Source organism: Perca fluviatilis, unplaced genomic scaffold (assembly GCF_010015445.1).
Source record: "Perca fluviatilis unplaced genomic scaffold, GENO_Pfluv_1.0 PFLUV_unplaced_scaf_165, whole genome shotgun sequence".
Classification (NCBI taxonomy): Eukaryota; Metazoa; Chordata; class Actinopteri; order Perciformes; family Percidae; genus Perca; species Perca fluviatilis.
The window spans coordinates 1-7,380 of record NW_024375575.1 but is presented as its reverse complement, the minus strand read 5'-3'; the positions used below and the strand labels follow the sequence as shown (position 1 = coordinate 7,380).

Here is a 7,380-nt window from a genome sequence, read left to right as displayed (position 1 = left end):
TCACCTTTCAGTAGGTCGACTGGATGCTGATCTTTTGTGCTGATGTGGTTGGTTTGGCTGAGCCACGATGAATACATTAGTCTAAATGAAGCCACTCCTCCCAGTCATTATAATACTCAAATTCCACGAGGCTCAGGCCGAGGAGGGGGAGTTGCAGCCATATTCAACTCAAGCCTCTTAATTAATCCTAAACCTAAACTAAATTATAACTTGTTTGAAAGCCTTGTTATTAATCTTCAACACCCAATGTGGAAAACAGTACAGCGAATTATATTTGTTGTTGTTTACTGCCCACCAGAGGGTTGTTCCATAAAAGAAGCTTAGAAAATAAGCCAGGCTTATTTTAGTTAGTCAGACTTATTGTCGGTGAATTCTGTTTCATAAAGCAAACTTAAAATAGTTCAAACTCAGTTACCCTGGAAACTTATGCTGGGAAACTAGCCTGGTCCGGGGCAGGCTAACTGTCAGGTTAAGCCTGAGTTGATGCTTAACCAGAATACCGTTTTAACACTGACCCACTGGGAATGAGATATTACATCGGACTCTCTGGCATGCTGCCATTTTATTTCATGTAACCACTATCAGTCCAACAATGAAAGCAAATGCACTTTAAGAATAAATGTAGCCTAATACATTCGAACATACAAAAAGTGAAATAAATGTAAAGAAGTATAGGGAGGCCTACATTTTTTTAGTTGGTGTGATTTTTGTAATTAGGCTAATCAATTAAATGTCTATAAATAGGGAGCTCCACCCATGTAGAAGGACGCATAGTCATGGCGTGTCCTTTCATTGATGAGGTGGTGGATGAGGGAGCAATGATCATACGCAGGGCATTTCAAAGAGAACGTACTTTCAGGGACAGGGCAGACCCATTGGCTTTTTCTGACAACTACCTGCATGAGCGGTATAAGATTCTGCGGGAAGGCATAATGTATATTTGCAGATTACTGAGGCCACACATTGCAAAATAGCACAGCGTCAATAAAGCGCTCACAGTCCCGCAGACTGTGTGCATTGCACTTCGCTTTTTTGCCAGCGGAACATTTTTGTACACAGTTGGAGATGCAGAGAATATCAGCAAAGCAACAGTTTGCCGCTCTGTACGAATGGTGTATCTGTCTTTAAAAGAATTACTCAATGTGTTCATCACCTTCCCTTGCCACAGAGCAATTCTCAGTATTAAACAGGCCTTTTATGGAATCGCTGGTAAGTTAAAATAAGAACTATATAGAAAATGGAAATTTTTATTGTCTTTTAATGTTAGGCATGCAATTGACAGACAAACACTTAACTTTTGTAGATTTCCCAAATGTTATCGGAGCTCTGGACTGCACCCACGTGCGCATAAAGCGCCCGTCTGGTCCGCATGAAGCAGACTTTGTTAATAGGAAATCATTACACAGCATCAATGTACAGGTACAGTCCCACTGAGATTATATTGTAGGCTAGAAGCGATTGTGCTTTACAATAAGCTGGGAACCAGTGTCCTATTCATTGCAAATGCATTAATCCTATATATATATATACACACACACACATATATATATATATATATATATATATATATATATATATATATGTATATATATGTATATATATATATGTGTGTGTGTGTGTATATATATAGGATTAATATATATATATATGTATATATATATACACACCAGTGTAGTGACCTAGGCCTACTTTTTTAATCATTTAGATGATTTGTGATGCTGATTGCATCATCACAAATGTAGAGGCAAAATGGCCTGGCTCAGTGCATGATTCCAGAATCTTTCGGGCCTCTTCTCTTTCCCACCAACTGGCACAAGGTATGTTAGTCACTTAACACAGCTTTTAAATACCTTCACCAAATTCAATGGTTACAATTTATGTTTTTTTTTTTTTGAATCAGGTCAATTCTCAGGAGTTTTGCTGGGAGACAAGGGATATGCATGCCTGCCTTATCTCTTAACTCCCTATCAGGAGACGCAGACAGAGGCACAGCACAATTACAATGTTGCCCATGCCCGCACAAGAGCTCGTATAGAGATGGCATTTGGGCTCATCAAGTCAAGGTTCCAGTGCCTGAATTACCTCAGGGTGATTCCACAAAGGGCATGTGACATTGTAGTTGCATGTGTTGTGCTACATAACATTGCCTGTCTGAGGAGAGAGAGGCAACCAAGAATGGTCGTACAGGAAGACTGGGACATCGAAGGCACTTTTGATGACAATGAAATAGGCAGGGTTATAAGAGACCGTTATGCCAATAATTATTTTGGTTAACACAGTCCAAACTGTTCACTTTTCCCTTAAATTTAACAGACACACACAAGTCATCTTTTTTTTTTATTTAGTTTGAAACTGCCTGTTGGGGGTGAAAACATAAAATTAAATGTGATCAAAAAACAAAAAGGTCATGTCATTGTTTTAAATATGCCAGTTCTACTTGCATTTTTCTCAAGCTGTTGGATTTCCAGCTCCAACTTTCTCATTTTTAGTTTTTTATATTGGATGTCGGTATCAATGGCCTCCATTTGTTTCAGGAGATACCGTTTGTAGACTCCCTTTATGTTCTCTGGGTTCTGTAGGAAGAGAGTTTTTTTTTTTTTTTTTTTCAATTTTTTAGTCAATTTGAGCTAGTGCTTTTGGCACTTTTTTGTAATTTCTTACTCACTTGGTCACATGTGGTCCCAGACTGAGAGGGCTCAAGGGTGTCAGCATCCTATTGCCAATAATGTAAATACACATAATTTAGCACCTCAGAGGTAGGCTTTTAAATATATAATGTGCAAATTTGTGCCTACCTCAGGCCTCCTTGAACATACTGACACAGTCTCCTCATCCTCCTCCACTGTAGATGGGCCTTCAAACTAAAACCATTAAATAAACTCTGTTTAATGAATCACCACTTGAAAGTAAGTGCTTTAAACTCATACTGTCATACTCACTGGATTCAGCATGATGTCTGGTGGATCCAGAAAACACACAGAATTTGGCACCACTATAAAATAAAAAGATTTAGTTAGGAATGCAAGAATAAAAATAAATAAAATAAAACACCTTTTAAGTAGTGATCTCTTATATTAGATGGAATGGATCCAGATGCTGTTCCCCCCTCTATTCCCTCAATGACAGGCCTCCCTTTATTCAGGTCTAATACCAGCTCCTCTGCAGGAGTAAAGTTGGCTGTTGGTGGCCCCTCCCCAGCAACCGCCTCACTCTTCTTTTTGGCAGCTGCAATTGTGAAACATCATGAGACTGGACAGTTGGAACATCAAGCTGGCTATATGCTTAAGTACTTACATAGATTTATACTTTATAATTAATACTTACCATTCTGAACAATATTTTTATATTTTATTTTCACTTGCTGCCATGTTCTTTTTTCTTCACTTAATTTGCTGCTGTAAAAGTTACACACACACACACACACACACACACACACACGTATTGTGACAAACATTTATTTTACTTTAATAAAATATAGAAATGTAAACCTACATTAATTGCTACTTACGCATTGAGACGATCAGCAATTTCCTGCCAGCATTTCTCTCTCGTTTTATTAATCGCTGCAGTATTTCCTTTTTTTGTAATCATGTGTTTAAATTCTTCGTAAGATTCGAGAAGTAATTGTTGCTCAGTTGCTGTGAACATCGCTGCTCTCTCTTTTCCTTTAGTTGCCATGTTAAATTGATGAATCTATGCTCCACCATCAGGGCTTCTTAAGAATAGCGTGCACGCGCAATTATTGGGGGAATGCTGTTCTACAGCATTCCACCTATTGTTATCCTGTTCTTTATTGGGGGAATGCTGTTTTACAGCATTCCACCTATTGTTATCCTGTTCTTGTTATTCGATTTTATTTATTGGGGGAATGCTGTTTTACAGCATTCCACCTATTGTTATCCTGTTCTTTATTGGGGGAATGCTGTTCTACAGCATTCCACCTATTGTTATTCGGTTCTTTATTTGGGGAATGCTGTTCTACAGCATTCCACCTATTGTTATTCGGTTTTATTGGGGGAATGCTGTTCTACAGCATTCCACCTATTGTTATTCGGTTTTATTTATTATTGGGGGAATGCTGTTCTACAGCATTCCACCTATTGTTATTCGGTTTTATTTATTTAGTGGGAATGCTGTTCTACAGCATTCCAACTATTGTTATTTCTGTCGGCCATTTTTGGGGGAATGCTGTTTTACAGCATTCCACCTATTGTTGTTTCTGTCGGCCATTTTCTTTATTTTTAGTGGGAATGCTGTTCTACAGCATTCCAACTATTGTTGTTTCTGTCGGCCATTTTCTTTATTTTTCTGCTTCTGCTTATTCCCTCTTCCGTACGTTTTTTGGCTCTCTGTAACTTCTGCATACTTTCACCTATTTAAACCATTCAACTTTTCAAATGTTCAGCTCTTTCAGCTAATGATGGGACTTCTTCAACTTTTTTTCTACTATTTATACTTTTTCAAATTTTAAGCTTTTTAACACTTTTTTTTAACATTGAAGTGAATGAGAGCAGCCTTCAACAACTTGAAATCCTCTTCTGCTTCAACATGTATCTCCTCCTACATTCTTCCACCTACAGACGTGATTCAAAATGTAAAATGTTCACAAAATATTCAGGTATTCGGGGTGTGCTCAGTGTTTTGATATCTTTACAGTTTTTGTGAAAAATCTGTTTAAGCTTAGTGATTATTTCAGGAAATTTTATCGATTAAACAGGGTGTGTATTGCGCTTGCTAGAGTGGATGACATCACAGCTAGAGAGTGAAGCTTCGCAAAAATTATCTTAGTTCCTTGTCTGTAAACTGCTCTACGCCCACAATATCTACTTGTCATACACAATTTATACATCAAAACGTAGGTATTTTTGTCTAGTTTCAGAAAATCTGCTCAGTTTTGTGATACGCCTTTTACTTTTGGCTGGTTGAGCTTCCAAATGACAAGATGTCCATATCGTTCTCCATTGGCTTCAATGATCAAACTCCTAGATATTTCCCAGCGAAACACTGAACGAACCACTTTTTGAAATCGCTGATATGACCACATTTTTACGTTTATCCATATAAATTTTATACCGATACGTTCACAAAGGCCTTGTGATGCTCAGGATCACGTCCATTTGACTGATAGCAGTTATGGTGTTGCCACAGTGAGGCTTTTGTTTGGGAGCTCGCCTCAGGGACTCTGAATAGCTGCAGCACAGCACAGCTGACAGATTCAGCAGGTGACAGGCTCGTTAGCTTGATTACAGACATCAAAGCAAGTAAACATTCCCAGGCCATGGTTACCATGACAACACTTTCACAGACACACACCCAGATACTACAGGCAGTAATATGAACAGTAGTCTATACAGATACTACAGGTAGTAATATGAACAGTAGTCTATACAGATACTACAGGCAGTAATATGAACAGTAGTCTATACAGATACTACAGGCAGTAATATGAACAGTAGTCTATACAGATACTACAGGCAGTAATATGAACAGTAGTCTATACAGATACTACAGGCAGTAATATGAACAGTAGTCTATACAGATACTACAGGCTACAGGCCTCCCTCCATCTCTGTCTTTCCCTCTCTGTCTCTTTTTCTACCTCCGCCCTCTCTCTTTCTCTTCTTTCTCTCTCCATCCCTCCTTCTCCTCCCTCTCTCTGTCCTCTCCATCCCTCCTTCCTTTCTCCCTCTCCTGTCTCTCTCTTTTCTCTCTCTCCTTCTTCTCTCCATTCTCCTTCCTCCCCTCTCTGTCCTCCATCCTTCTCCCTCTCTGTCTCTCTCTTTCTCTTTTTCTCTCTCTCCTTCTCTCTCCATCCCCCTTCCTCCCTCCCTGTCTCTTTCTTTCTCTCTCTCTTTCTCTCTCTCTTTTTCTCCTCTCTTTCTCTCCATCCCTCCTTCCTCCTCTCCCCTTCTCTCCATCCCCTTCTCCCTCTCTCTCTCTCTCTTTTTCTCTCTCTCCTTCTCTCTCCATCCATATTCTCCTCCCTCTCTCTCTGTTTCCTCTTTTCTTCCTCTCTCTCCTGTTTCTCTATTTTCCTCTCCTCTCCATCCCTCCTTCTCCCTCCTTTCTCTGTCTCTCTCTCCTTCTCTCTCATCCTTTCCTCTCTCCTGTCTCTTTCTCTTTTTCTCTCTCTCCTTCTCTCTCTCTCCATTCTCCTTCTCCTCTCTCCTCTCTCCTTCTCTCTCTGTCTCTCTCCTTCTCTCTCTGTCCTTTCTCCTCCTCTCTCCTTCTCTTTCTCTTTTCCTCTCCTCCTCCTTCTCCTCTCCATTCTCTCTGTCTCTCTCTTTCCTCTTTTCCTCTCTCTCCTTCCTCTCTCGTCCTCCTTCCTCCTTCTTTTCTCTTTTCCTTCTCTCTCCTCTCTCTTTTCCATGTTTCTCTTTTCTTCCTCTTTCTCTCCTCCTCCTTGTCTCTTTTTCTCTTTTTCTCTCTGTCTTTTCTCTTTTTTTTTTCTTTTTCTCTCTCCCTTTTTCTTTTTTTTTTGTGTTGCTTTTTTTTTTTTTCTCTTCTTCCTGTGGTTGTTCTCACTGTTGTTCTTCCTTCCTTGTTCATATTTGTCATTTTCTTTTTCAGTTCTTTTTCTTCATCTATTTCTCTTCTTTCTCTCTCTCCTCTCCTTCTTTCTCCATCCTCTGTCTCTCTCCTTTCTTTCTCCTTCTCCTCTATCTGTTTGTCTTTCTCTCTCCATCTTCTTCTCTGTCCTTCGTGTTTTGTTTCTCTGTCCATGTTTCTCCTTGTCTTTTTCCTCTTTTCTTTGTCTTGTGTGATTCCTTTTCTCTATTCTTCCTCCCTTCTCTATTTTGTCATTTTTCTTTTCTTTTCCACTTTTTTCCTTTTCTCTATTTCACTTCTTCTTTCTCTCTTCTCCATCCACCTTCTCCACTCCTCTGTTTGTTTGTCTTTCTCTTCTCTCTTTTTTCTCTTTTCTCTGTCCTCTTCTCCACCTCTGTCTCTTTTCTCTCTCTGCACTTCTTTCTTTTCTCCTTGTGTCTTTCTCTTTCTTTTTTCCTTCTTCGTTTGTTGCTGTCATATTTTGGCTCCACATTTCCATATTTCTTCTTGGGTTCTCTCTCTCCTTCTTTCCTTCTCCACTCCTCTGTTGTTTGTCTTTCTTCTGTTTCCTCCTCTGTCCTCCTTCCTCTCTCGTTTTCCAGCTGTTCTTCCAGCTTCCAGCTAAGACTCCACAAAGTTCTACATATTTTGTCATTTTCAGCTTCTTTGTTTCAGTTCCACTTTTTTTTCAGCTGTTCCTCACTATTTCAGCTTCTTCTTGGATTTCGGCTGTTCGGCTGGGTTCGGCTTCAGTTCGGCTGTTCGGCGTTCCACGCGTTTCCGCAGGATGCGTTTTCATTCCGGGTCTTTCCGTTACGATGATGCGGCGGG

General features: G+C 39.7%; 1 long non-coding RNA gene and 1 pseudogene across 1 annotated transcript; one reads left to right on the top strand and one right to left on the bottom strand.

The window, feature by feature from the left end:
• Positions 1–776: 776 nt before the first annotated feature.
• On the top strand, positions 777–2,274 carry LOC120555079 (annotated as a pseudogene).
• A 127-nt stretch (positions 2,275–2,401) lies between these two features.
• On the bottom strand, positions 2,402–2,850 carry LOC120555078. The gene is made up of 3 exons (XR_005638637.1): positions 2,796–2,850; positions 2,666–2,713; positions 2,402–2,573 (listed from the first exon to the last, which is right to left on the bottom strand). It is a non-coding gene; the product is annotated as an uncharacterized LOC120555078 (long non-coding RNA).
• Between the last annotated feature and the right edge of the window lie 4,530 nt (positions 2,851–7,380).